Source organism: Paroedura picta, chromosome 17 (genome assembly GCF_049243985.1).
Source record: "Paroedura picta isolate Pp20150507F chromosome 17, Ppicta_v3.0, whole genome shotgun sequence".
NCBI classification, from domain to species: Eukaryota; Metazoa; Chordata; class Lepidosauria; order Squamata; family Gekkonidae; genus Paroedura; species Paroedura picta.
In genome coordinates, this window is record NC_135385.1 from 19788025 (window position 1) to 19813881 (window position 25857).

Below are 25857 nucleotides of genomic sequence, written 5' to 3' on the forward strand. Positions count from 1 at the left end.
ACTTGTCGGTTCGATGAAAGGGGCCCCCCTCTGTTTCCCTTTATAGAGCCAGGCTGCCTTCAAGAATCATTATTGGCAAACCTGGGGGAAAGAGACCTTGGCGCTCCCTTGTTTGTTTGCTCCCATGAATGCTCGATGCAGGTAAGTCCCTCGTCTTGGACGGTGTCCTACCTACTAATGAAGGTCGCTCGACCGCATTCTGGGACAAAGCCCGATCTAGGGACGATTAGCGACTCGGAACTGCGGGGTGGGCACTTAAGGCGCTTGCCGTGTATCGACCTTTCTCGACTTTTATTAGCATTGAGAACCCCCTGAAATATTCGTCAGGCTTCGAGAAACTCCAATAGTTGGACGATCTCGCAGACGACGGTGGAGAAGCAGAGCTGTGGACATGTCCTTCCCTTCTCACCCATCATTGGCCACTGAAGAGGGCCGGTCAACATGACCATATACGTGTAACACATTTAAAAATATATATTTTAAAATAATTAACTTTACCGACCCGTTCGGGAAACCCTTCCAGGGCCATCAAGAAACCCCGGGCTTTCATGAAACCCTGGTTGAGACAGCCTGCCTTATATATACTCAGGAACACACAGAGTTGCTCGTGGGAAATCTGACCTGGAGATATTCTTTTCTCTACTGCCTAAGCCAAGGGTCCCCAGAATTTACTCTTTTCCTGGGCTTGCCGAGTGTTTTTAGGAGGTGAACAGGGCTGGGAAAGGCTCTTGTGAGGAGGGACATGGCAACCAGTGAGAGCCAGTTTGGTGTGGTGGTTAGGAATGCGGACTTCTAATCTGGCATGCCAGGTTCGATTCTGCACTCCCCCACATGCAGCCAGCTGGGTGACCTTGGGCTCAACACAGCACTGATAAAACTCTTCTGACCAAGCAGTGATATCAGCGCTCTCTCAGCCTCACCTGCCTCACAGGGTGTCTGTTGTGGGGAGAGGAAAGGGAAGGTGACTGTAAGCTGCTTTGAGCCTCCTTCGGGTAGAGAAAAGCGGCATCTAAGAACCAACTCTTCTTCCTCTTCAGTGAAGGATGGGGGAGACAAGTTTGACTCAAACTGGTTCTTCTAAGCACGACGGCATGCCACCCTAACAGCAGCAAATGATCACGTAAAAGCAGGCAAAGCATATCATGTTACCATGCCCACAGGAATGAAGGGCACCAACTGAAGCCACAGGCTGGCCAGCTGCACCCTTCAGAGGTAGAGGGCACATCTGGTCCTCCTAGGGAAGAAGCCAGCATCCACCAGTCCTGCCTAGCTCTCCTCCAGCTGTGGTTGAAAAGTGTGGGAGAAAACTCCGCTTCTTGGGAGGGTGTCTTTCCCTCTGGGTTTCTCTGACCCTGGATTGCGCCAAGCTGCTCTTGGCTTGATGGTGCCTGGTTAAAAACATGTTTCCATTGCTTCTGTTTTTTTACTCCGTTAACATCCAGCTTTCTAAGTTTTTGATCCCTTAGCCAAGTTCTGACTTGGGTACAGGGTGGGTGGCTCTCACACCGTAAATTCAGGGGCTCCCAGTTATGTTTCTATACGAGGCATGGGGCCCTCCCGAAACATTATCTGAAACTGGACCTTCCAAAGGTAAAGAAAAGGAGGGCTGACTATTATATCCCACTTTTCACAGGCCAAAGGAGTGTCAAAAGGGCTTCCGATCGCCTTCCCTTCCGGTCGATAATTGGCATCTGATTCATCCTTACAGCAGAACCGGCCTGGTTGCAAGAGATAACAGAATTCATGGAAGTGGAAAGAGAAGGAAGGGAAGAAAAGTTCAAGGGACGGACACCCTGAGAAGCCCACATGGGACAACTTTTTTGTCCTTGTGGGAAAGGCAGAGATTTTTCCTTTAAAGAACGACTAGATATTTAAGACCCAAGCTATTTCGTATTTCGTGGAATGAACGCCTTAACAAAAATTTAAGAACGCGAAGAATTCGAGGCGGTCTCCTGTGATGTTATGAACACATTTTTCTATATAGTTTTACAAAACAGTATTTTGATGAACCCTCAAGGATACTTGGGGCTGACCCTGCACTGAGCAGGAGGGTGGACTAGATGGCCTGTCTGGCCCTTTCCAACTCTATGATTCTATGCTTCATTCATACTTTGGCCCATTCTGCACCTGCTAGATAGTGCTTTCAATATTCTTTAGAAGAATATCCAGCTACAAAAGCACCCTGAATGTGTATTATCTAATGTGTGAGGAAAGGGCCCTTGAGGAGAAGTCATTTCTTTTCGTATAGGTTTAGCTTGTATACAGGATGTAGGATAGGAAGAATAAAGTTAGACTACAATTTTTCCTCCTGGGCCCGAAAATAGAAACAGATTAAAACCACACACGGCAGACACTGGGATGGAATCTGTTGCCAGCCATACTGCATAGATTGCCTATTAAAATCAAGTACAGACTCAAAGCCCATTCCAGATCCGTGTGCAACTTCCGGCACATGTGAATCCACCTTCTACTGAATCAGATCAGGGGGTTCATTAAAGGTCAGTATTGTCTGCTCAAACTGGCCACAGCCCCCCAGAGTACCAGGGAAAGATCTGCCGCATCATCTACTGCCCCATCTTCTTTCCTGGAGGTGCCACAGATCGAAATGGCAACTTTCTGCCGCTTTGGGTAAACTGTATGGCGCTGTGCTCTGCTGAGGCTAGGGTTGCCGGGTTCCCCCTACCCCACCCCTTGACCGCCGGCAGGGGAGCCGGAGGGAGGGTTACGGGACCCACAGTGGAATACTCCTAGTCTGGGGAGGATGAGAACTTCAACAAAGTACAACACCATAGAGCCCACTCTCCATTTCCCCCAGGGGGGCTGATCTCCGCGCTCGGGAAATATCCCAGGCAGATGCGGGATTAAGATGGGGAAGAAGGTGGCATTCGGCTCTCCTTGTGCTCCATCTCCTTTTACAAACAGGCCCAACTCGGCATGCAAACATGTTCTGCCACATCTGCTTGGGCCCTCTGTGGAAACCGGGGTGAGCGGATTACGTTTATGGACCTAATTTTATCTTGCGCGATTCTCTTGCTCCTCAGCTCCCTCATTCTGATTGAGTGCGTTCTTAACGGCTGCTGACCGACGCTTTGTGAAATGTACCTCTCCGCCGATATGCCGACAAAGGTTGGCTCGGCGGGTGTCCTCTTTTTTGAGGGGGAGGACTCCTCCCCAGCAACACTGGCTGCGGTGTTTGTTTGTCGTTTTCCCGGAGACGTTTTGATAAACATTTGAGTGACAGGCTGTCCCTCGGGGAGCAGAGGGCTGCCTAGACCAGGGGGGATTGAATTTCTATTTAGATGACATTAATTTGCATCTAGGAATGTAAATTAGCATATGCAAATTTTGCCCTCTTTTCTCTACCCCTCTCCTTTTGGCCTCTTATTTTAAGGGATCCCTTTTGTGTGTGTGTGTGTTTGTGTGAGTTATCCATAAGTGCTCGTCTATCTCCTCAGTTAGGCCTCAGTCTTCCTTCTCCGAAAACTGCCCCCTGAACATTGCTCCCCTTCCTCACAGCCAGTCAAACTACCTTCCTCTCTCTGGGTGCTATTTCTTCCCATTGTTGCTAAAATCGATGGACTAGGCAGTGGTGGCCAAACTGTGGTTCTCCGGAGGTTCGTGGACTACAATTCCCAGGAACCCCTGCCAGCATGGCCAATTGGCAGGGGCTGGTGGGAATTGGAGTCCATGAACATCTGGAGAGCCACGGTTTGGCCTCCCCTGGCGAGAGCCAGGCTACGGGGAGGGCAAAGAAACCCCCAGCGTCCCATGGCCTTTTTCCTTCTTCCTTTCCTCTCTGAGTCAAAACATATTGTGTTTGCCATGACAACAGTGAAATGAAGAAAAGGAAGACTGGGACAATATATGTTTATTGTCCAGCAGCACTTTTAAGACCAACAAAGATTTACTCAAGGTGTGAGCTTTCGAGTGCAAACACCCTTCCTCAGACTATGAACTGACCATCATGACATGAGTCATTTCCCCTTCGGTCCATCCTGGGCCCGCCATCTTGGGCGAACCCAAACGTCAACCCCTCGGTCTTTGAGTCGAGGCAAAGCTCCACAGAAATTCTGGAAATTTCACCCTGGTTTCTGCTTCCTTCTGGATCTGCTCTTTGCGCCCTTCATTTTTACTTTTTTCATCCTATTGCCGAACCATTACGGTGCTGCTTTTAACCTCCCCCCCCCCCAACACACACACCACAGACTTCCCACCCCACTGGCAAAAGAGGGGTTGTCAGAGGCAAGACGGCTGATTGGCCCTGACAGCGTTGCTCTTTTTCTCACGACCCGTAGGTTTGACTGTGAGCGAAAGCTTTAGCCCACACAGATATAATTATCCACTGAACGGCTCACGCTCTCCCCCCCTCCCCCTTCTCCCTTTCCCGGTTCCCACCCGCAGGAGATTGCTTTCCACCAAACAGCTGTTCCACGTCAGATTGAGTCACTCCGACGAGGCAGACAGTGGCCGCGTCTCCAGATCCAGCGGGCGCGGCAGGAGCCCGGCCGCCCCTCTCGGAGCCCTGGATGCAGACGCACGTGTGTTTACGGGCCAAGGTGACACCTCGGGTACCCGGAGGCATCCTCCCTAAGGGGAGCATCACGCTGGAGGTTGGGCTCCTTCATGCTCCGCCGTTTCTCCAGGCTCAGGAGGCAGTTGGGTTGACAACTGTGGTTGGGTCATTCCCGCATGTTTGGGGGTTGGAGCCAGCCTCCTGGAGATCCCCTGGAATTACAGCCCATCTCCCCTGCAGAAGCGTCCTGTCTAGTGAAACCAGAGTGTCCCTCTGTGAAGGGAAGGGGTGTCCTTCCTTGATGGGCCAGAACTGGGACTGGCCCAAGGCCGCCCAGCTGGCTGCACGTGGAGGAGGAGCAGGGAATCAGAGCTGGCTCTCCGGATTAGAGGCCGCTGCTCCTGAACCACCACATCAAGCTGGCTCTCCAGCATGGGCCGCTCACACACTCTCACCTGCCTTGCAGGGTTATTGGGAGGATGAGCTGGAGAAGAAGAGAATGACGTCAGTCCTGTACTGGCAGAAGCAAAATGCTTCCTTATAAGAATAATCGCAAAAAAATTAGGAGACTGACAGGAAGCAGGGATCATAGCCATGATGTCTACAGGGGCATGGCTTGAGCACATTTTATTCTGCCTTTGTTTGCAGGCAGTAACTAGCCGTCTGTGTGGCTCGACAAGACCCAGCTGGGGCAGCAGTCCCCTCGGTGACTCGGAGGGAACATTCAGCGATTAAGCAGAGGCTTTCCTGAAATGGAGGGCCCTTGGGCAGCTTACAAAGAACATCTTCAGCATCCCACAGTGCTGGCGAAGACTGTCCCTCCTACCCAGCTGCCTGGGAAAGGGCTGATGCTCATCCACCATCTCTGGGCTCAGCGGGTTTGAAAAGGGCAAACGGGCCAGCTGGGGTGTACGTCGGAAACTGATGCCACTCACTGAAAAACAACTTCGCTGGATCTGTGGGCTGAAAAGGATCTGCAAAAGGGGGAGCTCGGTCAACCTCATGGGTTTAGAGCAGGGATTTGCAACTGGGCTTCCAGGAAACCCCTGGGGTTCTGTTAGAGCTCCCCAAGGGTCAGGCGGCCTTTCCCCGAAGTTCGGATGGCCGCTGAGGTCATTAGCCGCCACTGGAGACCACTTCCCCAGTTGCTCTACAGGCCTAGCCTCTTTCTCCATAGGCCTGGTGGAACAACTCTGTTCCACAGGGCCCTGATTCCTTTCACCAGAGCGTTCCACCAAGCCGGGGCTAAGGTTGAAAAGACCCCGGCCGAGGTCGGCCTCACTTCCTTTGGGCCGGAGATCCTGAGCAGGTTTTGGTCAGATGACCTTAACACTCTTTCAAGGGTGTAGTGGAAGTGTGTAGTGGAAAACTTTGGCCCGGTCACTCACCATGAGCCTGCTAAAGGGACAAAATGGGGGTGAGGACGCCTGTCGCCATGAGCCCCTTGGAAGACTGGGGAGCCAAACCGGATGGCACAGGAAAGAGGGATTTGAACCCACGACTCTCCGGCTGCCATCTGATGCTCTAGCCACAATGTCGCCATGGCTGCACACAGTGTGCAAACCAGCCACACTGCAGGTCACTTAGAGAAGCTGCCAGAATCTTCCCATCATGGAATGTCAGTCTCAATGAAGAGGGATACCACGGGGGGCCAAGAGACAGGCATCTTGCGCGTCCGTTTCTGACCCCCGCAGCCATGCAGAGACCTTGTGGGCGGCACGCAGGAAACAATTGGTTATTTGTGAGTTTCCCTAAAACCTTGCCAGAGGCGCTTTGCGCTGTCGCTGGCTGTAAACAACGGCCTTTGCCCAAACGCACGATCCCAGGCCGACCTCGGACTGAGCCCGGACACGACAACCGCAGCGAGGCCTGCGCTGGGAGGGTGGAGGAGTTCAACCGGGTCCCCCCACAGAAGGAGGAAAGGCGACCGCAGTTTTGAAGGACGGCCCATGTGCGGAATTGGGGAAAAGAAGGTGGAAAGGGACCAAATTGCTTTCGAAATGCGGTTCCGTTCACAAAGGCTTTGGAAAATTTTAGGAACTTTTAGAGGGATGCTTGGAAGGGGGAGGGTGGAGCCGGGGATGGACGGGCCTTGGCAAGGGAGGAGCCTGAGCAGGGTTCAACGCCCCGAGGATGGCAACCCTGTTTTCCCTGCCGAGACGCAAGGCAGAGTACGTAGAGCACGGCAAATCCTCAGGAGAGGGCAGCCAGCAAACAAAGCAGGAAGGGACGGGCGGCAGAAATCTGAAAAGTGGAGTCGGAACAAAGCGGAACGGAGCGTAAGCGATTCGCGCGACCGGTTGAACCGTGCGGAAATTACATAGCAGGGCCAGATCTACGGCGGACAGATAGAATGGAACTTTATCTAGGAGAAGCAGGATCACAGATGACTTATGGAGATTCTTTATGGTGGTGGGGGGGGAAACTGTGACTCTCCAGCTGCCCGTTGACTACAATTACCATGAGCCCCTGCAGGGAAACCCTGCAGGGGCTCATGGTAATTGTAGTCCACAGGCAGCTGGAGAGACACAGTTTGGCCATCCCTGCTCTAGGGCATTCAAGGCAAGAGATGTTCAAAGATGGTTTACTGTTGTCCACCTCGGCAACCTTGGCCTTCCTTCATGGTCTCCCATGAATTGTGTGATGATACCCGATGGAAAAAGAGCCTCTTGTGGCGCAGAGTGGTAAGGCAGCTGTCTGAAGCTCTGCCCATGAGGCTGGGAATTCAATCCCAGCAGCTGGCTCAAGGTTGACTCAGCCTTCCATCCTTCTGAGGTCAGTCAAATGAGTACCCAGCTTGCTGGGGGGTAAACGGTAATGACTGGGGAAGGCACTGGCAAACCACCCCGTATTGAGTCTGCCATGAAAATGCTAGAGGGCATCACCCCAAGGGTCAGACATGACTCGGTGCTTGCACAGGGGATACCTTTACCTTTACCCGATGGAAAAATACAAGCATCCTCTAGAATCAGAATGAACAGGATTTAGAATTCTTAAGCATTTATCATCGAGGAGTCAAATTAAAAACTTGCTGGGAAGGCTTCTTTGCAGAACAAAGTCCTGAGTCCAGAAGCGCCTTGAAAGACCAACAAGGCCTTATGTAAGCGAGAAGCTAAAACGGGGAATAAATAGAGACGGGGATGTATCCAGAACAGGCTGCCAGGAAACGGGGACGGTCCTCATTACAGAAGAGCAGAGGCTAAAACATTGCATTGAGTGTTACCTCAAAACGGTGTAAGCATCCACCCCACGGAAAACGAGAGATGCAGAGATTTTGGCTACAGCATCCGGGACAGCCAGTCCTGAGCAAACCAGAGCAGCCCCCGAGAGGGAAGGAGCAGAGCTGAGCCTTTCTCCCCCCATCCTCTTGACCCCATTCCTACTCGAGGCCACCTTTCCCACCCGGAGCGGGGCGACGGCCTCTCCCTTTCGCCCCCCCTGGCACCACGCAAGCCATCTTGGCCACCGCCAGGCCCGGCCTTCATTACTGTGATTCTCTCCCGCGTTCTTCTCCCTTCTCCCCACGCGTATATCTCTGTACCTGCCTATCTCGCCACACGCACGGCTTTCTCCATGACTGGCTGATCATTAGAAGGCTTCCCTGGCCACTCGTCAGGGTCCTGCTGGCCAGAGCGTCGCCTCAGGCTTCTAAATAACAAACAAGTCACAGAAGATTTCCCCGGGTTGCACCGCCTTCATTAGCGTGTGACAGTCCTTGTTTTTTTTTTAGGGACACGCTTGCCCTGAGAGTAGCACGGAAGCCGTTGTGAGCTAATGCAGAGGTGGCCTTAGAAGCAATTAAAGGAGGGGTGGGGAAGCGGGAAATTGTTTGCGTGTGTGTGTGTTTTTTAGGGGGGGGGGGAGACGGCAAGGCGGGCCAAGGATCGAGGTGACAGCTCTCGGCTGGGAAAGACCTGGAGGTGTGAGGATCGAAGCCTGGAGAGGTAGAAGGAGAAGAAGAGCAGGCTTTTTGACACTCTTGTTTTTCACGAGTCTCAAAGTGGCTGACAATCACCTAGCTGTCGTCTCCTCACAACAGGCACCCTGCGAGGCGAGGCGGAGAGAGCCCTGGGAGAACTGGGACTGGCCCACGGTCACCCAGCTGGCTGCATGTGTAGGGGGAGGAGGGGGAGGAGGAGGGGGAATCAAACCCGGTTCTCCAGCTGAGAGGGAGCCGTTCTTTAACCAGGATACCAAGGGTGGGAGTTAATAAATGTTTAAGATATATTTTTAAACCTATTAAACATTCATCGAGTGATATAGGGTCGTATGGTCATGTCGACCTCCCTTCCCCTTTCCCAAAACAGCCAATGGTGGGTCCACGGGGGGTGTAAGAAGGGGAGGGGGCTGGCGGGCATGTCCTCAGTTCTGCTTCCCAGCCCTATTTTGCAGGATCACACACCTTCTGGGGTTTCGCGAAGCCTGAAGAAGGTTTCAGGGGTTTCTCAATGATGAGAAAGGCCGTTCTAAGACGTTCTGTATGGCTGCCCCCCTTGTCAAGAGCACAGGAGGGAGATGATCCCCTCAGTTGACTGCCTCCTGCCAAGCGCGAGCATCCGGGACGCCAAAGGATGGGTGCCCAGGATCTGCCGAGCCCCCTCTGAATCCCAAATACCATTCTCTGCCTGCCTGTCACTTCCATGAACACTGGGGCAGTGAGGCCTTCAAATGGATCACCCCTTCAAAGGGGAGGGCCAGAGGGACAGCCCCAGGGGAGCAAAGACACCCTTCCCCATTCGACTTCCAGGCCTCAAAACCGCTTCCTCGGTGACGTCAAAGGGTCACCTTCGCCACCAGTCGGTCCCTGCCGTGTCCCTCCCCTCCCCCTGCGAAGCCGGGCAGGTGGCGGTGGGGAGGGAGGGAGGGAGGGAGGGAGGGGGTGCATCCGTCCAGGTCCCTCTTTCCACCTAGCCGGATAATGGCTCGGAGCTGGCAGGAAAGCCACGGCTCCACTAGCTGCGCTCTCCGGGATGTGGTGGAGAAGCCGGCCGGCTGTTGCCCCGAGCGGCCGCGTTCGGGGAGGTGTGTGGGGCCGCTGTCACTTCGCATCAGCGTCCCCGACCCCGGTGCGGTGACGCGGCTAAGTCCTTAGCCGCAGAACCAGTTTCAGGAGTCAGTGATTCACTCCGCTGCCTAAGCGGGACCAATCGGCTCGCAGGTCACCGGCGAGGCGCCGGCACCGTCTCCGAGAGACGCCGCAGACGGGGTAGGAGGGTCGGCGTGCGGGGAAGGGGCGTCAGGGAGACCCACTCCCTTCTCGCTCAGGTGATACGAGTCATATGGCGTTGGGCGGCCGGGACGCCGCTTTCAGGAAAGGAGAGGAGGGCTGGGATTTCTTTTATACTCTCCGTTTCTTTTATACTCTCCACGCAACACAAGACAAGAGCACCTATAACATCTGTGCTAGACCCCCTAGGTCGCCACCGAAGCAAAACACAAGGAATGCCCTTGATGCCCAACAAAATCCAAGCTTGACCTGGAAGCTAGCAGTTTGTCTGGGTGAGCCGTTGCGCAGGTGAGGGACTCCAGAAGTCAGGAACGGAGAGGAAGGAAGAGACCGATGGGGACGGAAAATGCGGTCAAGATTTAAGCCGCCTATCGCGACCCTGTAGGGCTTTTAAGGCAAGAGGTGAACGGGGGTGGTTTGCCATGGCTGGCCTGTACACAGCGTCTCTGGGCTTCCTTGGTGGTCTCTCATCCACAGGTGCTAACCAGGGCTGACCGTGCTAAGCTTGCGAGATCAGGTTAGCTTGGGGCATCCAGGTCAAAAACGAGAGCCCTCTAAGAGGAGTTGCGGATATAATAGGCAGTACAGGACAGTGGGCGTTTTCTTTTCTTGCCCAAAACAATACCAACCTTCCCTGACCCTGAATATGCTCCTAAGACACCTTGCCAGCCAGAAACGTTGCTTGAAGGGTGCGCGCCTAGAATCCTCTGAAACGGCAGCGGGAAATGAAAGTACCAGACGAATCCGACGGCAGCTGAGGTTCCTCGTTCTCCTGAACAAGGGGGTTTTGAGCTGCGACTCCCGGCTGCTCGCCTGCCGATCCAAACCAGCCGAGTGGTTAGTAATAACGATCACCGCCCACAGATGAAAGGGACCATATGGTGAGGGGAAGGAAACGAACTTGTCTTTTTCTGCACCTCCGGGCTCAGCCTTTATGGGGCTTGTCACAGTCAATTTGCACTTGCCTCACTGGCGTGGTCGCGCTTCTTTCCGCTGCACTGAATCATCCTGTTTCTCCAAAGGACTTCCCTTTCGCAGCGGGGTGGTGAGGGGGGGGGAGGAAGTGTGACGGGCACCTCAGTGTCTGTGATGACCCCCCCCCCCCGCGCACACACACACACTAAACTCCTAGCAATAACTATCATCCCATTTGGCAGAAAGTACGGGACGGCGTTGTCACGTTGCAGTCGAGTTCGAGAAGAACAGCAGCGATGGACTACCTGTATGCAGCACTTCCTTGGTGGTCTCCTTCCTATCGCAGGACTAACCGGGGCCAACCCTGCTCAGGTCCCGCAATCTGATGAGATCAGGCAAGCCTAGGCCATGCAGGCCAGGGCGAATACTGAGACATTGCTAATACGAAAAACCATGATTACAAATGCCTGTCAGTTAATTCTGCCTCTCTCCCCTGCTCTCCCTTTGACCCCGTGGCTAGCCATCCTGCCTTAGATCTTAGGTGTGAATGCCCATCCTTCCTGCCTGACCTCCGCCCACACTGGGCATCCTCTGAGAAACGCAATCTCAAAGGCTGTCAGCACCAAAGACTTCCAATTTGTCAACATTTGTCACTGTTCGCACCCCAACTGTTTGGCCCTGGGAGGGGCTGTGAACATCGGAAAGATAAAGGGCTGTTAGTTTTGAATCCCCAGCCTTAGCAAGGACTCTGTGGTCTATTAATTTCCATCTCCCCACCGAATTTGGTGAATTAAAAGTCCAGATCTGTCATCAGAAGCTGTCTCAAACCTGTTATTATGTAAGTCTATAAATGTCTTAAAACAAAAACAGATGATGTTTCACAGGGAATAACTGCCTATTTGGTGAAGAAGAGCTAGTTTTATACCCCGCTTTTCTCTACCCGAAGGAGTCTCAAAGTGGCTTGCAATTGCTGCCCTTATTCTCCCTACAACAGACGCCCTGTGAGATTGGTGGGGCTGAGAGAGCTCTGAAAGAACTGTGACTAGCCCACGGTCATCCACCTAGCTGCACGTGGAAGAGTGGAGAAACAAACCCAGCTCTCCAGATGCGAGCCCCCCTGTTCTCAACCCTTACATCACACTGGCTCTTGAATAAATACATGTTTACTTCTTGGGAGGCCTATTCACTGCCCTCGGTATCATGCTTTTACAACTGGGCAAATTCTACTAGCTGAACCAAATATCCCCAAACCGTAAAACCTCTCCATACTGGTCTCCCCTCGAGGCCCAGATCTGCTTCCACGGCGCCACGGACCCGGAATCGCTCCACGAGGATCCCACCGTGTTCAAGGGGAACCCTCCTGTTTTAAACACCGACGTTGCCAGATCCCGCAAAGGAAGAGGAAGACGGGAAGTCAGAATTAGGCACACAAATGTGGCAGAGAGACCCCAATGCAGTTTTGTGAGTACACGCGAACACGCACACGTGCGCATGGAGTCGACTCGGCAGTGACTCTTTTAAACGTGGTGTGGTGCCGAAGCCAAGCTGACCTGACCCGCGCACCCCTTCCCTATGCTCAGAAGCAGCGCAGCCAACCCCTGGCTAAATTGCCTCCCTTTTTCTGATCCGGAGTTCCACCGGTCTCTCGACACCTCCCCTGTAGGGAGAGCTGGAAAACCTGCAGCGCTTGATAAAAGGAACGGCGCAAGACAGAGAGATGCGCCATGCCGGATCCCAAAAGCTTAGATCTCCTCCTCCCGTGCCCACAGGCTCCTCTTGAAAGACACTCAACTCACTCCTTCTTCTGGGAGGCTTTGAAAAGGATGCGCCAAACATCAGGAATCTTGGCTCGCTCCCCACTCCCCCACCCCCTTCTCCAGGTAACGCCAGGCGGAACAAGGGGAGGGTTTCGCTGCGCACGCGGGGGAACACTAGAAGGAGCTGTGCGTTGGCTCGGGGAGAAAAGACTAGGAGGAAGGGCCCGCTGGGGAATTCCCGTTCCTTTTTGCCCAGATTGCCTCCAGTGGTCGCGATCCCACAATGGGCCTTCTCTCTCTCTCTCTCTCTGGCAGAGGGAAACTCACTAAGGATGCACTGCTGTTACAGTTTGGGCTGCCTGCGTCTTCTCCTGGACGATGGAGAAAACCAGAAATGGGAGGCCATCTCTTGGCAGACACCGTTATTGTTTCCTTATTTAATTAATTTATACCAGGGGAGGCCAAACTGTGGTTCTTCAGATGCCCGTGGACTATAATTCCCGTGAGCCCCTGCCATACTAGGCCTTCCCTTGCACATCCGTTTCTTCTTCAGGCAATAATCCGACAGCGGCTTTCTCGTTCTGCCATGCTGGCAGGGGCTCATGGGAACTGTAGTCTAGGGATGTCTGGAGAGCCACACTTTGGCCACCCCGGATATACCCCGGGTGCAAAGCCATCCGTACGCCTGAGCACTGTGCTGCTTTCGGTCAAACCCCCCCCCCCCGCTTGGAGGTTCCCCCTGCCCCCATGATCCGATTGCCCAAATCTGTCACCCTTCAGGGGATGATGCAATGCCCATCTGTCCAACCAAGCTCCTGCCTCCGGCCTGCGTTCTGCCTTATTATGGGTCTGACTGGAGTTTAACTCCGGGGCTGAGTTGGATGCTGGTCGCTGGATTGTCAGTCGGCAAAGACCGCGAGCACGTGCTTGGGAAATGCTTGTGAGGGAGGCGTTCGGCTACGTGACCCCTTTGTCATGCAGAAAAACCAATCGGCCAAAGATGGCGCTGGACGGATGCTCTCCACGCTCATCGCTTTCCTAATTGTAATAGCAAAACGTTTCACTAACGGGTTGGTTTGTTACCTACCGCTCCTACGAGGCGCCCTTCGCTTGAATTCTCACAACAACCCTCTGAGGGAGGCTAGGCTGGGACAAAACAGTTGGGCCAAAGTCATCTGCCAAGAGCAAGGTCTTGAATCCGGCTCTGCCCCGTCCTAATGGCTCTGGACGTCGGTTTGTGACTCCCCAGCCTTAAAACAGAATGCTGGGGATGCAATTCATTCATTCATTCATACATTCATTCAATTTATAAACCACCCCTCAGTGTGATCCCCCCCAGGATAGAGCATTGTGAGTGGGCGTCTTGTGGGTTCCATCTGCGCCCCTCTTCCCACCCCCACTTCTACGAGATTTTTATTAGGGCAATATCTCCTTTTTTCATTATTGTGATGGGTTGGACCTGTGCTATGTTTTTATGTCTGGGGGCTTTAAATGGGTTTTTTTTACTGGGATTTTATTCAGACTATTGTGACTGGCCACGAGCCGTTTGGGAGTGGCGGGTAAGAAATCGAAATAATAATAATAATAATAATAATAATAATAATAATAATAATAATAATAATAATAATAATAATAATAATGAGGAGGAGGAGGAGGAGGAGGAGGAGGATGAGGATAATAATAATGTCTCAGGGCAGTGTACATAGAAACAGTAAAAGCAGAGTGTACATTAAAATGCTTTAACCATCGAGAACAGAACACCAGCCAGCCAGGAAACGCACTCAAAACATGAACTGGGTGGAAGATGTTGAGCCATGCGCAAGATTGGCAAGATTTGTCAACACCCTGCGGGGGGCTCCCGTTGTAGGCCCCAGAGGCGCGGAAGCCTGCAGACCGAATCGAATCGTTCTTCGGAGAAGAAGGTCAAGCTACATGACCAGAATCGTTTCATCTTTGGCCTGGAGCAGCACTGTGGTTTTTATTCCCCGCTTCTCAATGTCCAAAGAAGTCTCAAGGCGGCTGACCCTGACCTGCCCTTCTCCCCGCAACAGACACCCCGTGAGGAAGGTGAGGCCGAGAGAGCTCTGAGAGAACTGCTCAGTCAGAACTGCATCATCAGGACGGCGACTAGCCCAAGGTCACCCCTCTGGCTGCCTGGGGAGGAGCAGGGAATCAAACCCGGCCCGCCAGATTAGAAGCCGCAGCTCTTAACCACGGCACCACGCTTGGGAAGGGGTTCCCAAGGTACTTAATACAGGCTGTGACGAATTCTCTTGGGCTCTAGAGGTGGGACCCCCAAATTCAGACCCAGCCAAGAAGGCGACCTTGCAGCTGGGATCTGTCAAGGCCTTCGTTAAGAGCATCTCTGTCTGGCAGCAGTAATGAATTGGCTGGCAAACAACACACCCAAGAGGCCCACGGCACAATGAAGGCTAATCAAGCAATCACAACATTAATTTCCAGGATTATTCGGAGAATTCCTTTTAGGGGACAGGTGAATCGGGAATGTCAACTTTGGAGGAAGCCAAAGCAATGAAACGTATTGTAGTTATTTCGGGGAGAATCATGGAATTGCCTTACCACAGGACGTCCCCGGTCTTCGGCTCTGGATCTCGATTACGCTTCACACCTGGGAAATTAAATGACGTACAAATGATCAGCAATCAAATCACCAGCATGACAGTCTGGATTAAAAAAAAAATCACTCACTTAATTTATACGCAGGACCCCCACCTTCCCCGAAACTGGAGTTGCCAGCCTCCAAAAGGACCCCTGCTTTCCGGACGAGAAAGATCAGTTCTCCGGGAGCTCATGGCCGTTCTGGAAGGTGGACTCAGACCTCCTATATTGCTGAGGTCCTTTCCTTCCCCAAGCCCCGCCCTCCGCAGGCTCCACCCCTCCCAAATCTCCCGGACATTCCCCACCCAGAGCTGGCAACCGTCCGCCGAAGCCCGGCTTTCCCGAAACGGTTAAGCAGAAGACAGCGGGACGGATGCCGGACATTATCTTGAGGCGCATTCTCTGTTTTTTCACTTGTGAAATATTTCTGTCAGAACCAGTTAATGTACAAATTAGCAGCGGGGGTCCCTCTGACGTCTTCTGACTCACTAATTTGACAGGGGTGGCGGTGGGGAGAGGGGGGGGGCGGGCAGGCCTGTTGATGGAAGCAAATGCGGGGCGAGCAAAGAGCAGGTCAGGGAACCGGGGCTAGGGTGCGCTCCTGGGAGGGGTCCGGAGGCAGGGATGTGAGCGTGAAAGGGCGGCTGTTATGGGGGGGGGGGAGTCATGTGTCGCTGCACAGCTGGAACAATTAAGGAACCGCAGCAGGCTCGGCTTCTGACGGATGTGGCGTGGCTTTCCATGGAAGAGGGAGGTCATTACCGGAAGGGTCCGAGGAGGGATGGCGGCCAATTGAGGCGCCTAGGAACTGGAGAAGAGGTGGGTCAGGTGCCCGTTAGCCCTAACTCAAGGCCCTTCCGATAGGAAACATGCCCGGAGAGGGGGGGAAAACATCCCCTCTGTTAAGCTTGCACATAGAGAAGCAGGCGCACCACGCACTGGGCAAGACTTTCAGGGCCTTGCATGCCCCAGGGGATGCTGGGAGCTGTAGTTGCTTCAGAGAGTTGACAGAGGAATTTTGGTGGGAGAAGAAGCAGTGGAAGGGAGCCTCTTTCGGAAACGAGAGACTCCCTTCCCGTTCGGCTAATTCCCACCGCCAGGAAAAACAAACCGAGGCTTGGAAGACAAAACAAGCGGATGGGAGCCACGCCCCTGCACTGTCAGCAGACTGTATTATTTGGGTTGGCTTTCTGCCGATGGGGATTTCTGCCGACGGGGATTTGGGGATGGGCTGCCGTGGTACTTAGGATTTTAAATAGTATTGGGGGAGGATCCCAGCACACATTGACACGGACAGCCTAGGCTAGACGGATCTCATCAGATCTCAGATGCTAGGCCGGGTTAGCCCTGGATGGGACACCGCAAAACACCTCTGTGCATAGAATCATAGAATAATAAGAGTTGGAAGGGACCTCCTGGGTCATCCAGTCCAACCCCCTGCACTATGCAGGACACTCACAACCCTATCGCTCATCCACAGTCACCTGCCACCCCCTTGAGCCTTCACAGAATCAGCCTCTCCGTCAGATGGCTATCCAGACTCTTTTCAAAAATCTCCAAAGATGAAGAACCCACCACCTCCTGAGGAAGCCTGTTCCACTGAGGAACCGCTCGGACTGTCAGAAACTTCTTCCGGATGCTTAGACAGAATTTCTTTGGAATTAATTTCATCCCATTGGTTCCCATCTCTTGTCTTGAAAACCCTACGGGGTCGCTACAACTCGGCTATGACTGGATGACAAAAAAGCCAACAACACAAGTCTTAGAAATCCTCGCACGGTCGTTGTCGAGAGGACAAAACGGAGGAAGGGAGAACAACACAAGTGGTGCTGTGGAGGAAAGCAGGGTATAAATGCCTAAATAACCATCGCCTCTGTTTGTCTTCCCCCTGACCAGGATGGCCTAGGCTAGCCTGCTCTCCTCAGAGCCTCAGGAGCTAAGCAGGCTGGCTCTTGTCACTGCTTAGATGGGAGACCACCAAGGGGAGTAGTCCAGGGTTGCTCTGCAGAGGAAGGCCATGGCCAACCGCCTCGCTTTGCCTCTCCTCTGACCTGGAGGAGCCTGAATCCGTCAAATCTCAGAAACTAAGCAGGATCAGCCAAGATTGGTCCTGGGAACCAAGGAAGCCCAGAGGGAAGGCGTGGGATTTGACGCTGCTTCTCACCACCGAGAACCTGTACAACAGCTCCTACTTGGGGGAACAGAAGCAAAAAGGCACTACGGGTGCCTCGACCTTCCTAGCCGCCGGGCCTTGGCCACAGGAAGCTCCCAAACTGGTACCACCGGGAGGGAAAGGAAGGCCACCAAATCACCGACGTCTTCGGAAGCTTCAGCGCACGGGGAGAAACCGCCCTGGCTGCCCGCCGCCGGCCCGGATCCCCTCCCTCGGAGGCCGCCGGCCTCGGCCTGCCGCCGCTACGCCGCGGAAGATTGTTCTGACAGACCGTTTTGGAGGCCACTTATGCAGCAGCGAGGAGGGACCGCTCGGCGAGGCCGGGCCCGTCCCTGCCAGGCAGGTGGGAAGTGGAGAGCACACCGGCTGCCTCCGGGTCCTGGGGACAGCATCCGCCAGCGCGTGATGCGTTGTGGCAGTTTCCCTGCAGCCTGGAGCCCGCCCGGAGCAAGCGCTGCTGATGTCTTTAATTGCTTTCAGATTCGATAGCCCCGGCTCTTGACAGCCCGGCCCGCTCAGCCGCGGCACTGCCAAACCGTCCCCCCTTCAGCTGGGGGGACGCCAAGGCCCCGGATTCATCTCCCGCTCTGCCGGCCGGCTTTGGAAAAAAAAAAAAGAGCAAAAGGAGGGAGGGACCGAACGGAGCGGCCCGGGCGCCTTTGAGAGCTGAGACGAGGCGCTTGGAGAGTTTCCGGGGTTTCCGGCCGTCAGAGGGATTCTGTCCTCTCCCAGGGAAAGCCAGAAAGGAAGAAAAGTTCCAATCCCGCCTCTCTGTCAGCTGCTCCCGTTCTATGGGCGAGGAGACTGAGTTAAGAAAGGGAGATAGGAGGCAGCTCGAGTCTAAAGTGACGTCTGGCCCAGGTGCTCTAAGATGGTCCCAGAGGTTAGAGAGAGGGCCTTATTTGGGGGTAATGAAGGGGGATAAAGCCGTGGTGAGGAAGAGTGTTGGTTCTGTGCCCTTTCATGTGTGTGCATTTGTGTGTGTGTGTGTGCAACTAGAATCCTAGAGTTGGAAGGGACCTCCTGGGTCATCTAGTCCAACCCCCTGCACTATGCAGGACACTCACATCCCAATCGCTCATCCCCTGTCTCCTGCCACCCCTTACAGTCCAACACTCTGAAACCACCAGGGCTGGGCTCATGCAGGGCCTTTTGGGGGGTGGGGCCCGATGATGTAATGCCTGCTTCAGACATCCTGTTAAACATCAGTCTGTCCCTTTTCAGCCGTTCTTTGAAAGCACCCAGAGCCTTGAAACTTGAGGCTGCTCCTCTTCTTCGGCTCAACGCCAGGCTGCCTCTGCAAATCCTCCATCACTTCCTCTCAGTAAGGTCGCCAACCGACCAGCGGAAAGGCTGGCCTGCTTCCCTGCCTGTAAGGATCAGCACAGAACAGCGGCAGAGCGCGACAAGAAAATATACGGTATTTATTCATGGGAGTTTGGGGACCGGCTGAGCCCGGGGCAAAGCTTATTCGTAGGAGGATGAGGTGTTCCAGAGCTCGGGTTTTAATTGTGCTTAAAATATCTGTTTTAATGTCTGTTTCGCCAAGCTATTTTGATATCTTTGCCCTCCTGAGATGCTCAGGAGGAAGGCAGCCAGGCACGTACTCCGGATAAATAACTTACAATTAACGGAAAGGATTGTTTGCCGCGGCGTCCGGAGAGGGCCGGGGTTGCGGAGGAATTCTCTGGTGAGCCCAGTTGGCATCCCGGCTGAAAATCAAAAACCAGAGATTAGAGATGCGGATTCAGCACCTCCACACAACAAAATCTGGGATTAATCCTCACAGGTTCTCCCTCTCCCCAAAGAATTTTGTGAGTCGTCGTTTGGTGGCCCACCCTAAATCCCCCTCCACATAACCACGGTGCCCAGATCACACCAGCAAAGGGCCTGGAAATTATCACAGTTTGGAGCTCTTGGAGGCTGTTCCCTTTTTCCTAGTGCAATCAGATCCCTAAAAGGTCATTGGGATTTCTGGGTCTTTCCTAGAGCAAGTCCCCTTTGACGGGCAGCAGAAAGAGTTTCGATCTTCAGAACCACCCAAACGGCAACTGGTGCAGCAAGCTCAAAGGTCACTCGGATTCCTCTCTGCAGGATGACCCCATTTGCCCCGATCCTGGACATGGCACGGGGACCGCACTCTTGGTCGCTGCCGTGACCCTCTCCCATAACCCGGCGCAGTTGGCCAAACTTGTACTGTAGCATCCCACAAAACATACAAGGAGCTCCCAGCACTGGAGCGATGCTTTTTATCTGGCTGAACTCAGCAGTGTGGTTCCCCAGCCAGGAGGGACACATTGCCCCGAGAAAACCCTCGCACGCTTAGCGGTCGGGGATCCATTAGATGCTCAGCCGGCAGCCACCCTGGCAGGCTAGAAACTCCATTAGGGAGAGTGCCGGGGAAGCAAACCCAAGGCCGGACGGGAGGCGGCTAGCCGTGCTACGGCCTGCTACGAAGGCCAAGCTGGCGGCCTCTCTGCCTCCGTGCACTGGCCTTTCTTGCCAAATCAGAACCTCTCTACACGAAAGCGAGAGAAGAGTCTGAAAGGTCAGCAAGAGCCCCTTTTGTCTTGGGAGGCGAAAGAGGATCTGGCCTGCAGAATAACCGCGGAGGGCTGCCCTTCCCACGCCCTATTTCAAAAGCTGTTTCCCCACCGCAACGCAAGAGGGGTTCGGGTCGAGGAGGGTGGTCAAGATTCGAAGGAAGGAAGAGAAAAAGCACTCAGTGTGTACCGATATGGCCTGGAAACAAACTCAGGTGGGCTAAAAGAACAGGGCTTGGCTCCTTCTTCCCTTTCTCCCTCCCGGGAGTGGGCGGTGACTCAGTGACAGGAGCTACTGCTTGGCATCCTCCATGACAAAAAAGGATTGGGTAGTACTAGAGCTGAAAGGCTCCCGGTGATTGGTTGAAAGCCTCCTGGTTGCGTAAATACTCACCTGCGGTATCAGGCAGATCCTTGGCTATTCACTCATTGCTTTTTGGGTGTTTGTGGGGTGTGTGTGTGGGGAGGCTCTGTAAGAACAAAAGCTGGACCGGCTCAAAAGGCCCTTCTGGCCCACTGGACAGATAAACGCAGCCAGGAGGCTTTGAACCAAACGCCTGACGCTTACGGACAGGCCTGCAAGACGGAGATGTTCAGCCAGGCCTACCTTTAACGCCTAAAATCCTGTCAGTATCCTGACCTCTTTGTTCAAAACACCAGCTGCATCTAAGTGGGAATCTGAAATCTAGACCTGTATCGACCGTCCTGCCTTAAGGAGGAATTCTGGAATTCTGTTATGGATTTTAATGTTATGTTTTATTGGAATCTTTGGCTTAAAAACGTCATTATCGCCTTGAGCCCCCTGGAAAGGGCAGGCTATTTTTTAAATTATTATCATTATATATAACTTACAGTCCACAAGTACGCCAAGATTTCGCTTGGACCCAGAAGTGCACCTCCCACCCAGGAGGCAGGTTTCTCCTTTTTGTGACCTGGATGTAGAACTCTGCATTTGTCTCCGATCAAGGAAGCAGTCCACGGTCGGCGAGACCTCAGCGGAGCTCTTGACGACGGGGCGTTATTGAGGGCAGGTCGGGGCAGTGCTTTCAAGCTAGGCTTTAGAGAAAGCGCCAGGGAAGCTCCCCCAACTTTGGAGAGCCGCTCTCCGAAGCGCCTCCCCTGCAGGCCCATTAGCTGCGGCCTGCATTATTGACGACGGGCACCGCACTGCAACCGCCAACACGGGGCGGGCCCCAGGCAAAGCACTCGGCTTGCTCCGCAAAGCCTCAGGACAACGCCCGGGTGGAAGAGGGCTGGAGGAGCTTTCGCAGTCTGCTGAGCGGTTGGAATCCGGAGTTTACGGGCGCCTCGGAGATCTCCCCCATGCAAAGGGCGGCTGAATCAGGACTCCTGATTCAGCAGGCCAAAAGGATCATTCAGGTCTGGGCATCAAGGAGAAATCACGAGAATGCCATGAAACCTGAATTCTGTTCCAGGGGTCTCCAGTTAAGAGGAACATCTGGAGAAGGTCTTCTCAAGGGAGGAACTAATGAGATGGGCCAAACATCTAAGCTTCCGGGTTCAGGTGCTTCCAGACCTGATGGGAAGCAAATTGGCTTTCTCGCCAGATGCAACAGAAGTCCGGAGCACTTTATAGCAGATGCCCACGGACTACAATTCCCATGAGGCACTGCCGCCAGCAGGGGATCATGGGAGCCGTAGTCTTTGGAATCTGGAGAGCCACTGCTTGGCCACCCCCTGCTTTACAGTAACTTGACGCTTGGCATGTAGCACTCCAACAAGGCCTGAGGCTTTCAGGAGGAGCCGGGTGCCGATTTCTGTGTAAAGGACATGGGAGGAATTGACCAAGCAGGAAGCAGGGACAGAGTTCTGGATCCCCAGACGGATCGTGCAAATCGTTTCCCGTTAAGTGCAGAGACACCCCCGACTGGGCCGGCTGTTCCCACCACACGGCCCTCCCGCTCCCTGCACACTTAGATAGCAGCTACAAGAGGACCAGTCTTCTAAAGCAGGGGTAGTCAAACTGCGGCCCTCCAGATGTCCATGGACCACAATTCCCAGGAGCCCCTGCCAGCATTCGCTGGCAGGGGCTTCTGGGAATTGTGGTCCATGGACATCTGGAGGGCCGCAGTTTGACTACCCCTGCTCTAAAGCGTTTGTTGGCAGGGGCTCATGGGAATCGTAGTCCATCAACATCAGTCCATCACCACAGGTTGACGACTCCTGCTCTAAAGGATTTGGGCTAATCCTTTCCTTAAGAACCAACCCGAGCTACGACCGTGTGTCTCCGCCTTCCGGGTCCTTTCCTCCCTAAGTTAATTAATTGCAAGTTGGAGGTGGAATCGGCTGGCAGAGGGAGGAGGCACGCCACGGTCCTACCAGGGCCCCCTTCCAGCACTGCCTCCTCCTGGAGCCCAGTTCGCTTTGCCGCGTGCTCCTTCCCCACCCTCTCCCTCCGAGAAGAATGCCTGCCTGGTTCTCTCGCAGCAGCCTCGCCGTGTCTCTAGGCGGGAAGTTGTGTTGTAAAATGCACAATATGTTCTATCTGCCCTTTGGGAGCCATCAAATATTCACCAGCAGCTCCCATTTTAGTCAAAGCGAATCAGGCAGGCCGAGTGAGCGAGAGGAAGGCCGGGGCTACGCTGACGCCTTTCTCCCCCTTCCACCCCCGGTGCTTTTCATAATGGAGGTAAACGGTACAAGCTCCCCAGCCATGGCCATGTTCCAGGAACATTAGCAAGGCAGGGAGGGAGGCAAAAGACCCTGCAACGGGAATTAGGAAAACACACAGCCAAGCTCCCCGGGTGGCTGGCCGGGGGTTGCTCCCCAAGGGGGCACAGCCTCGATCACCAGAGACGGAATCTGCAGGGCTATGTGAATTCGCACCCTGGCTGGCAAAGCATGGAACGCAAGTCCGAAACTGAAAGGGATGCCGATTCGTCAGCGGGGCGCATTCTGGACATGTCACCACAGGGCTTGAGCTGGGTACGGTGCTTTTCAACATTTTTATCCATGATCCGGAGGAAGGGCCCTGGCTCTGGAAGGGGAAAAGCTCCATGCGAATGCCGACAGCGGCAGTTCTAGCCGAAGGGGCGTCGTAATTATGGGATGCGGGCGCTCCAGAGTTGCTTGTTGACTTGCACATGTGTACATTGTTTTTATTTATTTTACGGCATGGGTAGGGTAGCCAGGAGATCTGAAGATGGTCCGACAGCCAGGCAGAGGACGTTCAGAGGGGGGTTGCAGTTTCCTGCCTCTGCATCATGACCTCTCGTGTTCTTTGGAAGAACTGCCACCCAAATCCTCAGAGGTCTCCCGGTCCAAATATTAGCCAGCTTCTGTTGGCCAAAGGGATCAGACTTACCTGAACGATCCAGGTCGGACGCACATTGACGTATCCCATGGAACGTCCAAAAGAGGGCTGCGACAGCAAACTCTAAAACCATGTTGGTACGTTTGGGAATGGCCAGGCAGGTTTGCCAAGTGGCTGTCCCCAGCACAGACCACAGGGGAGCCTGGCCAATCTCCAAATTGGGGGTGTCCAGGTAGCGACCGAGCGACTCAAGTCAAATCTCCACCTCTCTGGGATTCCGCTTCCCTCACAGAAAAATGGGACAAGAACGGGAAGGGGAGAGGAGAGGAGAAAAAGGCAGGGGGAGAACTGCTTCTTCCGCCCAGCTCCTCGCTCTCCTCTCCTCCCCTCCCCTCCCCTCCCCTCCCCAAATTAACTCTCCATCTGTTCCTCTGCGGCTGAGGTTGATGGCTTCTGACAGGGCCTCCGGAACACAAAGCTGTTTTGCCCAGAAAATCTATTACAAGTTGCTCTAAGACAGACAGAAATTCTCTCCTTCTGTCTCACCGAGCTGGTCTCTCTAGGTGTCCACCCCAGGCGAGTCAGGGAGACTGCACCCGGCACGGGCAAGCAGGCGGCTCCGGCTGGGAGCCTCGGCAGCTCGGGAGCGGTGGCCACACAGCACCCCCGTGCTCCTCGCCAGCTAAGTGGGCTGCTCAGTCCACGATCGGGGATGAGCGAAGCGCTCTTCCAGGTCGAACTAAGCAGTACGAGGTTTTGAGGAGCTTAACTTCAGCAGGATGGTGTCTTTTTTGAGACAGGCCTACGTCGTCCATGGCACATGTAGCCTATCCTTCCTCCGAAGTGCTTTGGACACGGTTTTTCCATCCCAATGTTTATTCTCATGACGCTCCCGTTAGGTTAGGCCAGCCTTTCTCAACTTTTTGACTATTGAGAAACCCTCAAAACGTTCTTCAGGATTTGAGGGACCCCAGAAATGGTGCGATCGTGCACAATATGGTTGGGGAGCACGGCTGTGGACGCGCCCTCCCCTTCGCAACCCTGGCTGAGAAACCCAGGGTTAGGCAGGGAGGAAGAGAGACTGGGCCAAGGTCACCCAATCCACTTCCAGTCTTGGTCTCCCCAGGCCAACAATTCTAACTGCTGCCCCCCACTCTCACAACTCACTCCTGGGACCACCCATGGCTCCTTCCTCATCTTTGCCCCTTCCTAATGCATCACTGCTGATTCAACGGCATTTCCCACCTCCTGAAGGGACAAGCTCGACTTTTTTTTACAGAAAGGCCATTCAACGGGGAGCCACAACCAACCCTGGCTTCTCAACAAGGATACGCATGTTGGTTGCATTGACACACAGATGTTTTTAGATGACGCGGCCTTAATTTAGATGATGTCGCCTGAGACACCGGACAGCTGCAGCCAATCAGAGCAGATGATACTCATGGAGATGAACCAACGGCACGAGGCCTTATAAGGCAGCTTCATATGTTTATGTTGCCATCTGGACGGTGGGGTGACCTTGAAGACGCTTCTGCTGACCGCTGGCTCCTCGGCCAAGACCCTACTCATTTCCGCTCGCGCCTTCTGTCCCCGTTGAAGATTTTGAAGCAGGAAGACGTCTCTCGCACAGACTCCGCCTCTTACCTGAATATTCGGAGGGACACACCTTTGCGCCCGGCTTCGGGGAGCGTAATGAGCCGGAAAGACATAGCTGTGTTTTTGTCCTTTCCTTCCTCCATTGCGTTCTCTTCCATTGAGTTCCTTCCTCCATTGAGTTCTCTTTGTCCTTGCAAGATGGGTAGAAGAGGCGGAGACTAGCCTGAGATCACCCAGAAAGCTTCCGACGTGCTGATAAGGTGGCCGGATCGGACCGCTGGAGGCGGCAGTTGTGGGAGGATCTTCACAACCATGCACGTGTGTAAGTATTTATCATGTGGCACATGTGTAATGTAGCCAGGATTGTCTGGCCAACGGGAAAGAGACGTCCGGAGTGGATTTCCATTGCCTGCCCCAGCGTCATGACCCAGGCAGTCTTCTGAGATTTGCTGAGATTAGGCTTGCCTGGGCTGTCCAGGTTAGGGAGAGGATACCCTTGTCCCCTACCCATCCCAGGCTGGACCAGAACTAGTAATGATAGGAAGTCACAGAAAATTATCATAGATACACACTCTGTCCTACTTATTCTTATTTATCATATGACGTGTGTTAATGTATATTAAATGTATACAGCCTCTCTTTGTTTTAATATTTTTCATATGTTTGTATGGCCATCTTTATACTGTGAAGTTTTCCATTTTAAGGAAGGAGAGTTTTGAAAAACATGACCTGCAGTTTGAAGTGGTACAGTCCGGCCCCAAATTCACAGTGCCCTGGCATCGCCATTCAATTGCCTCCTTCCTTCTATCCCCTCCGTTTTCATAACATGACCCCCTTTCAAAAGCTACAGACGAAGGATTGCTAGAGAGTCCCTTAAGGCTCCCCCTTCCACTGCCTCTCTGTCAGGATCGGCCAAGGTCTTGCTTAAGATTGTACTGCCACCTGCTGGCCACTTGTGCCAGCACACATCTGTCTTTTTAAGCCAGCGTTTTAGGGTGAAATCCTGACTCCGCCCGGGGGAGTTCGCTGGGTGACCTTGAGCCAGTTGCACCCTAGCCTGCCTCGCCGGGTTGTTGTTGTGAGGGTAAAATGGAGGACAGGAGAACGATGGGAACGTTGAGCCTCCGCTTTGAATGCAGAAGGTCCTAAGAACAATCCCAGTATTTCCAGTTGAGACGATCAGTTAGGAGGTAATGCGGAAGACCTCTGCCTTGAGACCCTGGAGAGAGGCTGAGAGTCC

At 53.7% G+C, this 25857-nt stretch overlaps 1 protein-coding gene across 3 annotated transcripts in view; it reads right to left on the reverse strand.

Annotated features, from left to right (window-relative positions):
- PRR35 (proline rich 35) overlaps positions 1–25857 on the reverse strand; it is a 60269-nt gene that overhangs the window by 30656 nt on the left and 3756 nt on the right. For all 3 annotated transcript variants that reach the window (XM_077317145.1, XM_077317146.1, XM_077317147.1), the window contains exons 2-3: positions 18830–18916; positions 14993–15041 (exon numbers count right to left, since the gene is read on the reverse strand). The gene's annotated coding sequence lies outside the window, so the exon portion shown is untranslated. The remainder of the gene's footprint in view (positions 1–14992; positions 15042–18829; positions 18917–25857) is intronic.